We start from the raw sequence: 16,722 nt of genomic DNA, 5'->3' as shown, positions 1-16,722 counted from the left end.
ATATTTTACCCCCAGAGATGCCTTTTTATCAGATTTGGAAATTTCCTTCTATTTCTAGTTTGCTAAATGGTTTTACTGTTGAAGGACATGGAATTTTATTAGATGCCTTTTCTGCATCAGATGATATGATCATGTGGTTTATATATTTTTTTTACTGTTAATAGGGTGGACTACATTGCTTGATTTTCGAACATTGCATTATTTTTACATTCCTGAGATCTGCCCCACTTAGTCATGGTGGATTATTGTTTCTATATACTGCTGGATTAAATTATCTAATAGTTTGTTGAGGATTTTAAAAATTTCTATCCAAGAAGGGTATTAGTCTAGTTATCTTTGCCTGTGCCATCTGTCTAGTTTTGGTATCAGGTTAACATCATTATCCTAAAATGAGTTGGGAAGTATTCTCTTCTGTTTTTTGGAAGAGATCTCATAGTTTGGTATTCTTCATTAAATATTTTGTAGAATTCACAATTGAAACCATTTGGGTATAGAGATTTTGTTTTTGGAAGAGAATTGTTTTTGTGATTATCCAATTTCTTTAGCAGTTATAAGACTCCTTAGGTTATCTATTTCATTTGGTGTGAATTTTGGCATTTTGTGGTTTTCCAGGAATTGGTCCATTTCATCTGAGGTGTTGAATTTATGTGCATAGAATTGTTTGTACTATTTCTCTATTACCTTTTTAATGTCTGGGGGATGTAGTTATATCCCCTATTTCATATTAAATGCTGGTCATTTGTGTCTTCTTTTTTCTCTGTTAGTTTTGCTTGACTTTTTAAAAAATCTATTTATAAAGAGGTAGCTTTTGATTTCACTGATTATTGAGTTTTTTGTTTTCAATTTGAGCGATTTCTGTTGTTTTTTCCATTATTTTGATTGCCTTGAATATATTTTGTTCATTTTTTTAGTTTCTTAATGTGAAAGTTTAGATTATTGATTTGAGACCTTTCTTCTTTTCCCATATAAACATTTTATACCATAAATTTCCCTCTAGATACTACTTTGGTATATTTCTCAAATTTGGTATGTTGTAGTTTCATTTTCATTCAGTTCAAAATATTTTTATTTCCCTTGATTCCTTTTACACCTGTGGGTTATCTAGAAGTGAGCTTGGTTTCCGTGTGTTTGGAGATTTTGTTGCTATCTTTTTATTAATTTCTAATTCTTTTATGCGTTAGAGGGACATACTTTATATAATTTCAATTCAATTTATATAATTTCTAATTCTCTGTGGATACAAACTGCTTTTCTACAATTTAATGCACTTCTAATTCTACCTAGAGTTAGAAACCCATATATTAAGGTCTTAATCTTACAAGACTGCCTTCAAATGCAGATGCCAATAGCAAGTAGTGGGTCCCCAGGGTACCCATACTTCTGTCTGACTTGGCTACAAATTAGGGTTCCCAAAACCCCCTCCTCAGGTTCAGTAATTTGGTATAACTGCTCACAAAACTCAGGAAAATACTGTATTTATTACCAGTTAATTACAAAGGGTACTATAAAGGATACAGATGAACAATGATGCCAGATGAAGAGGTACAAAGAGCAAGGTCTGGAAGCATCCCAAGCACAGGAGCTTCTGTTACCATGGAGTTGGAGTGCACTACCCTCCTGGCATATGGATGCATTCACCAACCTGAAGCTCTTGCAACCCCTTCATTTGGGATTTTTTTTGGAGGTTCCATTATCATGGTTGATTAAACCATTGACCACCCCCCAGCCTCTCCCCTCCATGGAGGTCAGAGGTAGGGAGCTCTTTCATCCGTCCTCCCATTTTACTTTTCTCTGTGGTTCAGATTGGATAATTTCTATTGATCTACCTTCAGGTGTACTGACTCCTCTGACATCTCTATTCTTTTGTTGGACCCCTTTAGTGAAGTTTTATTTCCGTTGCTGTTTTCACTTCTAAACTTTTGATTTGATTTTTCTTTTTATCCTCTGTTTGTGTGCTAGAGCTTTCTGTCTTTCCCTTCCTCTCAAGAATATTTGCCCTTATTCGATGAAGCATTTTTATAATAGTTTTTGTAACATAATTCGAACATCTGTGTTATCTTGAAGTTGGTGTCTGTTGTCTTTCTCATGCATGTTGAGATTTTCCTGGGTATTTGTATGCCAGGGAATTTTGGATTTTGTCTTAGGCATTTTGAATATTATGATATGAGATCTAAGGTCTTGCTTATATCCTGTATAGAATGTTTTTCTTTTGTGTGTGTGTGTGTGTGTGTTTTGTTTTGATTTGTTTTTGTTTTTGAATGTTTTTCTATACAGAAGACTGATTGGTTCAGGTTGACACAAGTATGAACTTCACCTTCTGTGGTTTGTGATTTTTATGTTAGTGCCTTTTTCAAAGCCTTTGTTGTGCTCCTCAGATATGTCCTGTGTGTATTGTCAACCAGTGGCAGCCTGGTATCTGTACACTTCTCAATGTCTATGGTATGAGGTTTAGGCTCAGATTTTCACATATGCAACTTGCAGGTGATGCCAGGAATTCATAAATAACTTTATGGGCTTGCTTTCCCAAGGTCTTTTCTCTGTGCGTTGTCCTTGGTACTTTCTAGTTTTTTGGAGTTCCTCTTTTTTGTTCTCTGGTCAGATAACTAAGGATTTATTTATCCCATGTTGCTGAGCAGTTCTTGTGACTTTGCCAGTGTCTGAGGCCAAGCAGTGGAAGGGCAGAGAGAGAAACGGGTCCTTCCTTCTTTCAGTGTTTTAGGTTCTGCAGGTCCCTATTGTTACCATTGTTACTGCCACCACTACCAAGGAATTTCTCGGGTGATAGGGTGCAAAAAAATGGATAAAAGAAAAGCAACATAAGTGATTAGAGTGTCTGTTCTTTGAAATCAGGACAACAAAAACAGGTATACACTCAAATATTGCAAAGAAAAACATCCTTATATGACTTTTAATTTTAAAGTTTGGTATAAATTATATCTTTGATAATCTGGTATGATAACAGCAGAGATTTAGAGTCTGTCATACCCCAGCTGGAATCACAGTGTTACCATTTACCAACCATGTGATCCTAAACAAATCACTGCTAAGTTTCAGTTCCCTTGTTTGTGAAACATTTATATAATATCCACTCAGTGGTGTACTGGAGCTGGCTTGTACCCCCCCATAAGAGCTGATTGTTAAAATTTTAGATATCTTATGAGCTGTTAAACAGCCATCATTAAAAATTAAATTACACAAACTTTAGAATTAAATTATGTTAAAAACAAAGGCAGTAGGGGCACCTGGGTGGCTCATTCGGTTGAGTGCCTGACTGTTGGTTTCGGCTCAGGTCATGATCTCAGGTTTATAAGATGGAGTCCCACAGGGGGCTCCACGCTTAGTGTGGAGTCTGCATGAGATTCTTTCCCCCTCCTTCCTTCCCCCTGCTCCTCCCCCTGCTCATGTGCTTTCTGTCACTAAAATAAATAAAATCTTAAAAAAAAAGCAAAGTATAAATGCTGAAAACTCATCACTTCCTAGCTATTTTGCTACCCTGTACATTATATATGTCTGTTATAGCTGTGTGGTGAAATACCATATAATGATATGCTATTGCCTATCTCTTCTCAGCTCTGTGTTCAGTGTGTTTACATTGGTAGCTTGAAATGTGTCATGATGGTATTCATACCACAGAAACTGGTAAATAGCACAAACCAGAGCTTGATTTATTGTTTTGTTGGATGTCTAGATTTAAGAAAGTGATGGAGAAAATATCAATAAAGCAGATTAAACTTAAAAGTTTGTTGTATCTGGGGGCACCTGGGAGGCACAGTCAGTTAAGCCTCTGACTCTTGGTTTCAGCTCAGGTTTTGATTTCGGGGTCATGGGATCGAGCTCCACCTCAGGTTCCCTGCTTAGGGTGGAGTCTGCTTGGGATTCTCTCTCCCTCTCCCCCATTCCTCCTTACATGCACACACGTGCGTGTGCACATTCTCTCTCGAAAATAAAATCTTTTTTTAAAAAAAGTTTGTTGTATCCATTGGCTGTTGTTGTTAGTAACACAAAAGTTGAGGAAATATTCTAAACTACAGGCTTACCTCATTTTATTGCACTTTACTTTATTGAGCTTCACAGATACTGCATTTTTTACAAACTGAAGGTTTGTGGCAACCCTACATTAAGCAAGTTTATTTGCATTATTTTTTCCAATGGCATTTGCTCACTTCATATCTTTGTGTCACATTTTGATAATTCTTGTGATACTTCAGATATTTTCATTATTATTTGAATTGCTTCAATTTCATGATAAAACTTTAACAGATGAGGAGTTACTTCCTATGGCTGAGCAAAGACAGGGGTTTCTTGAGACGGAATCTACTCCTGGTGGAGATGCTGTGAAGATTGTTGAAATGACAACAAAAGATTTAGAATATTACATAAACATAGTTGATAAAACAGTGGCAGAATTTGGGAGGATTGACTCCAGTTTTGAAAGATGTTCTCCTGCAGGTAAAATGCTGTCAAGTAGCATCACATGCTACAGAGAAATCATTTGTGAAAGGAAGAATCAATCAGTATGGCAGACTTCATTGTTGTCTTATTTTAAGAATTGCCAGAGCTGTTGGGCATTGGTAGTTGGGTGGCCAGTCAGGGTGGGACGGGGCAGTCTCCCGCTGCCTCCTGGCTGCAACCATAGCTGACAAGATCCACAGGAAGGCCAACCACTCAGTGCTCGTTGGGAACACCAACGGCCTCACCACGTCCATGTCCCTCACAGTGGCCGCCATCACCTCCAAACCTGGGGGTAGCAGTGGCTCCAAGAAATTAGTGATCAAGAATTTCTGAGACAGGCCTAAATTGCCTGATAACTACATTCAGGACACCTGGCAGAAGCTTCTTGAGGCAGTGAAAGCCATACTAGTATCATCTCCATCAGAACCTGGAAAAAGTACCAAGCTGTTGAAAATCTGTTCTCACAAAGTTTCCTCAACACGCTACAAACAGCTATGCCAGGTCTGTGAAGATCATGTCCAAGCACAGGTCCTTCAGTTTAGAGAAGACTCACCGGATAGTGTTTTATTTTTAAAGAAGATTAACATGTGCTGTCAAGATCATTGCAGACAAACGATCATGATCAGAAGTATTTTCCTGTTTTTGCTTCGCACTTATGTACTTCAGAATTCCATGCTTCCTTCTATCTGTAATATGGGATTGGAACTTTTTAGAAACCATATCATTAGTGATAAAAATGGTTCAGAGTAAAAATATTGATGGAATTCTGCTATTAACTGAACGAAGCAGCAAAGTTTATTGGAGTTTATTGAAAAGTCTCCTGAGTATGCTCTCTGACCTTCAGGTATATAAAGATTCATTTGAACTGAAACTTTTGGAAGAAACTAATTGTTTATATGCTGCAGAAGGCCAGAATATCTTAACCATATAAGTAGGCGTTTAGAGGAAGAGGGAGACTGAGTAATCACTTATTTAGACCACAGCACACAGAAACCACTGATTGCTTATATAGAGAAACAGTTATTAGGAGAACATTGAACAGCAATTCTGTAGAAAGGGCTTGACCACCTCCTTGATGAGAACAGAGTGCCCACCTCACTCAGCTATACCAGCTGTCAGCTGCGTGAAGCATGGCCAGCAGATTCTGCTGCAGCACTGGAGTGACCCCATCAAAACTTTTGGGACAACAGTTGTTATCAGTCCTGAAAAAGACAAAGCTATGATACAGGACCTGCTAGATTTTAAGGATCGTGTGGACCATGTGATGGAAGTGTGCTTTCAGAGACACAAGAAGTTCATCAACTTGATGAAGGAATCCTTTGAAACATTTATCAACAAGAGGCCAGATAAGCCCACAGAATTGATGGTAAAGCATGTTGATTCAAAATCAAGAGCAAGTAGTAAAGAAGCAACAGACGAAGACCTGGAGAGGATTCTCGACAAGTTTATGATAATATTCAGGTTCATTCACAGTAAAGATTTCTTTGAAGCCTTTTATAAAAAAGATTTGGCAAAACGACTCCTCATTGGAAAAAGTGCCTCAGTAGATGCTGAAAAATCTATGTTGTCAGAACTAAAGCATGAATGTGGTGCTGCTTTCACCAGCAAGCTGGAAGGCATGTTCAAGGACGTGGAGCTCTCCAAGAACATCATAGTTCATTTCAAGCAGTATATGCAGAATCAAAGTGACCCAGGCTCTGTAGATCTAACAGTGAATAGACTTATGATGGGATACTGGCCGACATACACACCTATGGAAGTGCATTTAACTCTAGAAATGGTTAAACTTCAGGAAGTGTTTAAGACATTTTATCTCAGAAAGCACAGTGGTAGAAAACTTCAGTGGCAAACTACATTGGGGAATGCTGTTTGAAAAGCAAGTTTAAGGAAGGAAAGGAGTTCCAGGTGTCCATCTTCCAGATACTGGTGTTTCTCATGTTCAGTGAAAGGCGTACTTTCAGTTTTGAAGAAATAAAAATGGCCACGAGAATAGAGGACAATGAACTGCAAAGAACATTACAGTCCCTGGCCTGTGGCAAAGCACGAATCCTGGTTAAAAGTCCCAAAAGGAGGAAGATGGGGACACATTCATGTTCAACGGGGAATTCAGATACAAGTTGTTTCAAATAGCAGCTAGATCCAGATGAAGGAAACCGTTGAAGAACAAGTCAGTAACACTGATAGTGTTTCAGGAAGGACAGTATCAGATTGACCCTGCTATTGTCAGAATAATGAAGATGAGAAAGACTCTTCATCATAATCTTCTAGTTTCTAAATTGTATAATCAGCGAAATTTCCAGTTAAGTCTAGAGATTTAAAAAAGAATTGAATTTCTTGTAGATAGACTATATGGAGAAAGATAATCACCACTACATGGCCTGATATATTGGCTAGCTGCTTTCTCTCAGCGAGACACTAGAATGTATCTTCAGAGCAACGAAGCATTTCTGTGCTATTTCCAAGACTTCTGAGATTGAGCCAGCACAAAGACTTTTTGGATTAGAAAGAAAAGAGATGGTTTCTTGGATCACCTTTCACAAAGCGTAAGGTTTTGCAAATGGCGTATGTGTCTTTCCCTCCAGTTCTCCCTCTTAACTCTTTTCGCTGTTTTGTTTTTGTTGCTTTGTGCAGAATGACTTTAAGATTGGACAAGAAGATACTGGTTAAAAGAGGTTCCTTTGTAAGATGTAGTTCTTGTGACAGAAAGCCAAAAGTTTGGTTTGGTGTCTGTGTGTGCTCATGAATGCATAGTTAAAAAGACCCTCCGTGCTGTGTTCATGGGCTGCAGAGATGACTGGTATACTCCTAAGGCAGGCTCTCTTGGTTGATGGACACTTAGTTTAGAAACAAGAGCCCTTTGTTGGTGGGCGTTAGGAGGAAACAATGTCAAAAGCTGGCTAATCAATTATGCGACGTAAATATTGGCATCTGTTTGTTTCCTTTATGTTCCATACATTTTAAACTCTGATGACTTTTTAGAGCAAGATTTCTCAGTGAGACCTCTCATGTATGCCAGGACAGCACCAGGTCAGGTGTGCTTGCTGTGGTGAACCCACGAGCATCTTTGTTCTACTTCTGCTGAGTTGTTTGTGGATTTTTTGTTTAGGAGTTTAGGGGATAGTGTGTTTGTGTTTACTCTTCTAAGATTGAGTCTAGCAGCCCCTTTTTTTTGCATCGGGGTAACTGCTGTTTGATTTTTTTCATTGCAGTATTTGTATGATTGCTCTGATAAGGTTTGGTTTGTTTTTACAGTTATGCCGTTGTTCTTTGTGCTGTAACCACTGTAAAAAGTTTTATAAGAGAATTAAAATCTTGATATTGTGAAGCAGAAGTTATTTTGTTAAAAGATTAAAAGGATTTTGTTGGCACCTGGTTTCACGTTTTGTGTATATATAGGTGCCATAACTGTAACAAAAATACTTTTATAGTAACATTTAAGAGTACTTTATATATTACATAGTAGTGTGCTTCATTTTGATTCAACACTACCAAAGGAATTTTGATCATGGGATAAATGTGTAAAGCAATATTTTATGGAATATACCAAGTTTATATAATTTGATTTTATGCTAAGTTATTAAAAAGTTTCTCCCTTTTAGAAATATGTGTGTTTAAAATATGGCATTTTATGGGTTTGCATGTGAAAATCCTCACCATTAAGTATTGTCATTATTTCTATATTTGTAAGTTTTCATTTGTGTGTTCTATAATATATGGTCTGTAAGTAGGCATTTAGAGGAAGAGGGAGACTGAGTAATCACTTATTTAGACCACAGCACACAGAAACCACTGATTGCTTATATAGAGAAACAGATTTTTACTTCTTAAATTTTATGTTCCTTGTCTCTAGAGATTGTTAATATTGTAACTTAATGTAAACTTACTCTGAATAAAATTAGTTTAATTGGCCTTAGAAAAGAATAAAAGAATTGCCTGAGCAACTACCACCCTGATCAGTCAGCAGCCATCAACACTCTGGTAAGACCTTCCACCAGCAAAAAGATACCACTTGCTGAGAGCTAATGTTTTAGCATGTAAAGTATTTTAATTAAAGTATGTACATTGTTTTTTTTTTTTTAAGGCATAATGCTGTTGCACATTTAATAGATTTCAGCATAGTGTAAACATAATTTTTATATGCACCGGGAAACCAAAACATTTGTTTGACTTGCTGTTTTGCAATATAAATTTTATTGCAGTGGTCTGGAACCGAACCCTTAGTATCTCTAAGGTGTGCATGTATTATCTAATTCAGCAAAGAGGTTGCTTATATCATTGATGAACAAGTGAGGTTATGACATATATCATTGTTGTTTCACTTTCCTTTTATTCTTTAATGTAGGTGAAAATATCAAATAACATTAAGATTGGAATTACATTTGTTTATCTGTTGCAACCTTAAGTTGGCTTCTCAGGAGTTTGGCAAAATCAGTAGAACATTCTGTGAGAATTAGTTGGCTCTAAGAAATTTACAATGAAGAGTATTGTATATCTTATTATAATTTTTAAATTGTGTCCAACAGCCTTCAAAATTTATAATAAACACACATTTCATACACACACACACACCCCCGAGGGCTGATTGTTAAACATTTATCAGCACACCACTGTGTCTAGCACAGAATAGGCATTCATTAAATGCTACTTTCTCCTCTCCTTTACTCCCCTTTGGCCTTTTCTTTTTTTTTTTTTTTTTAAAGATTTTATTTATCCGTTTGAGAGAGAGAATGAGAGACAGAGAGCACAAGAGGGAAGAGGGTTAGAGGGAGAAGCAGACCCCCCGCCGAGCAGGGAGCCCGATGCGGGACTCGATCCCAGGACTCCAGGATCATGACCTGAGCCGAAGGCAGTCGCTTAACCGACTGAGCCACCCAGGCGCCCCCCTTTGGCCTTTTCAAACAGAATCAAAATATTTTCCATACTTTGTGTAATCAGGATTGGTGAAAATAAAAATAGGACTGGCTTTAACTTCAAGGCTATTATATTCTTCAATATTATCACTTTCACTGTATTAAAACATATCTTAGTTAAAAGGACAAATGAAGATTTGAGGGAGTATGGTTTTCTTTTGAATTCTATTGTTGGGAGCTTTAGGTAAAATAGGTAAAAATACCAGTACTCAATTATATTTCAAAGAGGGACATTAGAAGCATAAAGTATAATGTTTATTGAATGTTGAAAACAACTGTGAATCATAGCACTTGTCAACATTTTCTTGAAAATGTTTTCCCAAGAGTAATTTAAGTTTTTGCTTTTATTTTGAAACTTTTTGTTCTTTTTCTCCCTCTGTCCCCCTTCCAGTTCAATAAGGAAATGATTTTATTTAAAAAAAAAAACACACAAAAAACCATTTTTTTTAAAAAAGATTTTATTTATTTATTTGACAGAGAGAGACACAGTGAGAGAGGGGAGTGGGAGAGGGAGAAGCAGGCCTCCCGTGGAGCAGGGAGCCCGATGTAGGGCTCCATCCCAGGACCCTGGGATCATGACCTGAGCTGAAGGTAGATGCTTAACGACTGAGCCACCCAGGCACCCCCCCAAAAGACATTTTAACACTGATTACAGTCACAGGCTGATTTTCTTTCACTCCAAAGATAAATTATGGATTCTTTGACAGCCTTATATTTTCTGTCATTATGATGATTTTTTTCTTCCCATTTTTAGTCTGGAATAAAACATTTCTTAACGTTCCTGTTTGACAGGTTTTTTTTTTTTTTCCCCCTTACACATTAACAGTATATTGTAGGGGTCATATAGTTAGTCTTCTCACTTCCCCTACCTTCATGTATTTTAAATAAAAGAAAAGCAGCTGTATTTCTGTAGTGCATAGCTGATTGCTTTCCAGCTCCCAAAGGAGACAAACTAATTGCTAAATATAGAGAAGATGAAACATTGAGACACCTTTCTCTGTGGATTTAATAGTTACTAATCAGGGAAAAGTAAGCCTTTACACGTTTTAATCCTATTACTTCCAGAAGAATAACATAGAGTAATAGTGTTTCCTCCTCACGTATGTTTGCAAATACAGACAGGAAGGATTGAATTATGTTGGCATCTTTGTAGAAAACGAAGTGAACACACATATGTGGGTCTCTTTCTGAGCACTCTGTTGTATTCCACAGGGTTTTATCCTTCTGCCAGTATAGCACTTGTCTTCATTACTATAGCTTCATAGTAAGTCTTGAACTCGGACAGTATAAATTTTCCAGCTTTTTTCTTCATTTTCAAAATTGTTTAGCTATTTTAGGTTTATTGCATTTCTAAATAAATTTTAAAATCTTGTCAAGTTTTGTTAAAAAAAAAACAACAAACAAAAACCCTGCTGGGATTTTGATTGGGATTGCATTGAATCTGTAGATCGGAAGCACCTGGGGGCTCAGTCGGTTGAGCGTCTGCCTTCTGCTCAGGTCATGATCCCAGGGTCCTGGAATCGAGCCCCGCATCAGGCTCCTTGCTCAGCGGGGATTCTGCTTCTGCCCGCCTCCCCCACCCCCGCCTGTGTGTCAAATAAATAAAATCTTTAAAAAAAAATCTGTAGATCATTTTGGTGAGAGTTGACATATTAACAATGTTGAACATTGTAATCCATGAACATGATGTATTTCTCCACTTAAGTCTTGTTTACTTTGTTTTTGCAACGTTTTTAGTTTTCCAAGTAGTTTTAGTTCTCCACACCTTTTTCTCTACACTTTTATGCACACATCTTGCACATATTTTGCCCAGTCTGTTCCTAAGTATTTCATATTTTTGATGTTATCATAGATAATAATTTTTTCATTTTAACAGTTTTATTCAAGAGTGAGGAAAATACAGATGATAATATTTTTAAATTTTATTTTCTAATCATTTGTTGCTAGAATGTAGAAACACATTTGAATTTGCTGGTTAAGTTCACTTATTAGTTCTAGTAGTGTGTTTATAGATTTCTGAATACATGGTACATACACATTATGCTATCTGTGAATAAAAACAGTATTAATTTTTTTCATTTCTGATCCATGTGCCTATATTTTTTATAACTGCTACCCTGCAAGCTACAAGGCATTCCTTATTCATTTATGTATTTTTTTGTCTAATCATTAGTAATTTCCTTAATTTGAGATCATAATGACCAAATTTTCTTGCTATTAGTAAATAGAGGAACTCTTTGGTATAGCTTTTCTAATAAGGCCAGTCATTCAAAACATGCCTTTCATATCAGTACCTAGGAAATAATACTTGGAATGAATGTATTAGGAAATGTAAGTTTCTAATTTTTTACAGAAAACTGAAGCTATTTCTTTGAAGCTTCTTTTAAGCTACATCTTTTATCTGCTGCTGTTTAAAAATTTAAGACAGATATTTTATATTAGTAGATTTATTTTGTGAGCCAAGTAAGATTTACTTATAAAACAGCCAAACCCACTGATAGCATTTTAAAATTTTGTGTGTTCTTCCATAATATAGTTGTCACAATGCATTACTGTTTTATACATTTCCTGGAAAATTAAATGTAGGTCACTTTCAGAAGTAGAATAATTTAAGTGAACTAATAGTTCAATTTGTAGTGGCAGATCCTCTTTCCTGTAAAAATAGAAAGAGCAGATGGCAATAATCATTGAAATAAATCTTATCAGCATGTCTATAATTTTAAATGTATAAGGGTTGCTGAGCTCATCTTTCCTATAGACTGTTGAAATTTGTTTCCATCAAGGAAGAAGGAGAAAGGAAGAGTTAATGTCTAAGGGGAATAAATGTGTCGCCCCTAAGTCTGGGGATATGAGCTTGGACCCTTATAAATATAGAAAGCAATGTAATGATAGCATCATCTGTGACACTTAGTAATGGAAAAAGAGGAAGGAGATATGTATGAGTATGAGAGAAAATAAGATTGAAGTTTCATATGAAAGTTGAATGTTTATTGTATTAATAATTAACATTTACTTGCAGACTTGAATGCTAACCTTGGCTGGCAGAAGATGCAGTGGGATGGAAAAGGAGTTTTGGTTATAAATAAGAACAGAAGAAACATGACAAAATAAAGAATAGTAGTTAGCTTAGATGACTAAATTTTTAAAAGGATTATTTATTCTTTTATAAATTATATGGCTAAATTTGTTGGTTCTTTTGGTATAGTTTCATCATAGAGGTTAAAATGATTTGGATATGAAAGTTTACCAGAAAACATTAGACAATATTGGTATGTCCCTATTCTTTATGTTTTCTGAGAGCTTTAGCCATAGAAACTTTTTTTTTTTTTTGAAGATTTTATTTATGTATTTGACAGAGAGAGACACAGCGAGAGAGGGAACACAAGCAGGGGGAGTGGGAGAGGGAGAAGCAGGCTTCCTGCTGAGCAGGGATCCCGATGTGGGGCTCGATCCCAGGACCCTGGGATCATGACCTGAGCTGAAGGCAGACACTTAATGACTGAGCCACCCAGGTGCCCCAGCCATAGAAACTTTTTACCAAAAGTCTTATATACTTGATTTTTGGCATATGAAACTTGCCTGATTTTCAACTTCTATATGTAACTATTCCTATCATAATTCTTTGGAGATTTTTAGGAATTTCCTCATTGTTCTACCATATACCTTGGTTAAACAACTTGATTGTTGTGAAGAGGTTTGATTGACTGTAATTTTAATTGAGGATTAACAGATCCTAGAGTCTACCCTCTTTCATAGACTGTACCTCTGAAATGTCTTGATTGTGCAGTAAAATTGAGCATTCTGTTATATTTTTTAAAAATACAGCAATTTCCAAATCATAGATCTTCTGGCTTGTCACTAATTCTCATCACAAACAGTATCAATGTACTTTTGAAGAATACTCAAAAAAATGAAGGTAAGGTTACTGATAATGATTTTAGATAGACACAGTGAATGGTAGAACTAAAAAATAATTCTCCAATTTGATATTAAAACATTAAGACTTAGAAGTTGATACAAGTACCATGTAATAAAGAAGTATCAGTTATCTAAAAGTTCCTTTTAATGATTTAAAAACAAAAGCCCAAGATAGTTCTGTAGAAAGAACATTATGTTAGCAGTGGAATCTGAATTTGAATCCTAACTCTGCCACTTAGTTGACTTTTGGCAAATCACTTTGAGCCTAACTTTGCTCTGTTAAAATGGTAATTGGTATTTTGACATTTCAAGATTCATGTGTGCAGGCCCTAGCACAGGACTCTAGCATAATGTAGATACTCAACAAATCATAGTTGCATCTCTTTTGGAAACAAAATAGAACAATTAGAAAGTACTTGTTAAGGTAATCATCTTTAAAGAGGTAGTGCTAAAAATATTAGAACTGTCACTTCAGTTACGTTGCTAATACATAATCTAAGAGGAAGACTAATTTTCCTCTTTTTTGGTAGTAATATCATCTTGTATTGTTATCAATATGACGTATGTCTATATTTTATAAAAAAGATTTTATTTATTTATTTATTAGAGAGAGAGAGAGCACGAGCCAGGGTGAGGGGCAGAGGGACAAGCAGACTCCCTGCTGAGCAGGGAGCCTGATGTGGGGCTTGATCCCAGAACTCCGGGATCATGACCTGAGTCAAAGGCAGACATGTAAAAGACTGAACCACCCAGGCGCCCTTGATGTATATCTATATAATCAACATACTATATTTTGGCTGAGAGAAGGAAATGTCTTCACTTCGAGTGTAGTCCTAGCACAGTGCTAAACATACATTCCTATATATGGTTAACAAATGGGTGAGTATGTATTTTAAGTTGCACTTTTGTTTCTTCAACTGTCACAACTGTTGTTCTTATAGTTCTTCTACAGTACTGTTTCCTACCCCTAAAACCTATCTGTCCTCAAACATGTCAAGCTTTTGTTAGAGCCTTTGTATTTTCTATTCTCTTTGTCCTTACATTTTTGCCAGCCTAGCTCCTTCTTGTCATTCAGGTCTCAATTCAAATGCCACCTCTTGACAGAGATGTTCTCTGACTACCCATTCTCAAGTCACTCTCCCTGCACTTGTTACAGTATCGTATTACCTGGTTTCATTTTCTTCATAGCCATTAAAGCAATCTGAGAGTATCTTAATTTATTTAATTACTTGTTTATCATTCTTACAGAATATGAGTTCCATAAGAGGAGGGGCCTGGGCCCTAGTGTGTCTTATACTATATAAATGGCCCCTTGTGGAAAAGTTAACATCATTTATTTTGACTAATAGTGTCTTTGCCTGTGTCCAATCTGTTTTATTCCTGCTAATTGACACATATATGAAAGCTCATTTCTGTTCTCTCTAGTTTTGTATATGTTTGGAATTTTCCATGGTATAATGTTTTATAAAGGAAAATATAAAATAAATCATTATATTACAGAAAAGTGCTTAATGATATGGAACCCAAGTTTGCCCTGTATTCTTCATTTTTATATTTTAAAATAACCTTGTAACAGTGGGCTCTTCTCCCTCAAAGTTTTTCATGTCTTCTTTTTTGTTTTCTTTTCCCCTCCCCTCCCTTCCCCTCTCTCCATTACTCCCTTACCCCCAATAATTTACTCCAAAAGCCCAAATGCACAATATTGGAACCTGAATGGAATGAGGAGGGCACCTGCATGGGTGGGAGTGGGTCACTGCAGCCATGGAATATTAGTTACACACAGAGGATTGATCAAATAAGTAAATATGTAAGGTAATAGGAGCTAGGTTTCCTTTAGGGAAGGAAATCACAGATATGGAGAAGGATAAAACTAGAATGAACCCTATGGTGTTGGGCTGGCATTGGAGATATTATGATGAGCTCATGGTTTTCAACATACATAGGTAGACAGTGGTGTGTGGTATGTATACGTAGGTGCCTATGAGGGACTGGGAATCAACACCACAATAACAGTAAACTGAGCATTCAGATGTTAGATCTAAATATAATTAGTCCTACTTTAACGCATGTTTTGAAAACATGAGTTTGGTCCAATACAATTACTGTATTAGGGAACAGATAGAACACAACATGAATTTTGTGTTTATTTATATGTGGTTTCACCCTTAAGAAATACTAGGTGAACTCAGGATATTATACTCAGGTGAACCACACTCTGTAGAAAGACACAAAATGCACACATGTGCACACCTCCAACATTTACCAGTTACCTTATTTTACCACTTGTGTTATGTGCCATACCCATCCACATCTGGTATAAACTTTCCCTGATTTTATATAGCTAGCCCTCTTCATATCATAGTAATTCACAAACTTCAACCCTTCAGACAACCACTTCCACAAGTATAAAGGTCCTAAAAGTTTAGGAAAGAACTAAAGATTCAGGAAAAATTGAAGAATCTAAGAAGACATGACCACTAAATGTAACAGGTAATTCTGGACTGAATCCTTTGAGTATAAAGCATACTATTGTAACTTTTGGAGAAACTTGAATGAGTTCTGAAGATTAAATGGTAGTATGTATCAGTATTAATTTTCTGGTTTTGTTGGTTACATTGTAATTATGGAGGAAATGCATTGTTTATCAAAATATACTCTAAATTATTTGAGGGTGATACCAATTTGCAACTTACTTTTAGATGTTTTAGGAAAATGAAAGATTTATATCTACTTACATGGTTTTTCTCTGATGTGTCATTTTTCCACATTGACAGTCAATTCTCTGACTGCAAATGGGTGTCCAGTAATTCAGTTAAATTCTCATAGTATGTACCTAGAATTAGCCATCAGATCCCACAAGTTTAAGGGGCAATCCCACAGGACCGACCCCTCTTTAGGTGCTAACTGCAAGTAGAGTCCCCAGGTACCCATACTTCTGCCTGACCAACTGATGGGATTTTGGGATATAAGTGAGGTTCAATGGGATGGAGTCCGGAGCCAACGACTAAGAAAGAATTCTTGAGACGTCTTTGGTGCAGAGTGGTGGTTTATTAAAGCACGGGGACAGGACCCTTGAGCAGAAAGAGCTGCTGCCCCGGGGTTGTGAGGGGTGGCAGATTATATACTATGGTGTTGGGGAAGCTAAGGAAAAGGGAGGTTTCAAAAGGATGTTAAAGAAGACTCCCAGGATACTGGAGGCCTTGCCATTGTCAAGTTAAGGTTGTTTACCCCTCTAGTAAGGTAATAGCATTAAGATAGATGGGAACTTCCTGGAAGAATGTCACACCTGTCCCACCCAGGAGTGGGGGGGTTGGGAGGAGGTTGCAGGGTGTGGGCTTATGCTTTGTCTTCAGCCAGCCTTCTTATCCCTCATCACAACTGCAGTTCTGGGGGTTCCCATGAGCCACTCCCTCTCCAGGTTCAATAATTCAGTAGAATGACT

At 36.7% G+C, this 16,722-nt stretch overlaps 1 protein-coding gene and 1 pseudogene across 1 annotated transcript in view; both read left to right on the top strand.

The window, feature by feature from the left end:
* XPR1 (xenotropic and polytropic retrovirus receptor 1) overlaps nucleotides 1-16,722 on the top strand; it is a 221,256-nt gene that overhangs the window by 90,722 nt on the left and 113,812 nt on the right. The gene's annotated exons all lie outside the window — the stretch shown is intronic.
* LOC145722302 (cullin-4A pseudogene) lies at nucleotides 1,231-15,343 on the top strand (annotated as a pseudogene).

The sequence above is a fragment of the Leptonychotes weddellii genome, chromosome 6 (assembly GCF_054177405.1).
Source record: "Leptonychotes weddellii isolate Sample4059 chromosome 6, ASM5417740v2, whole genome shotgun sequence".
Taxonomy (NCBI): domain Eukaryota; kingdom Metazoa; phylum Chordata; class Mammalia; order Carnivora; family Phocidae; genus Leptonychotes; species Leptonychotes weddellii.
Note: the sequence above shows the minus strand (reverse complement) of the source record. Positions and strands in the feature narration are given on the sequence as shown.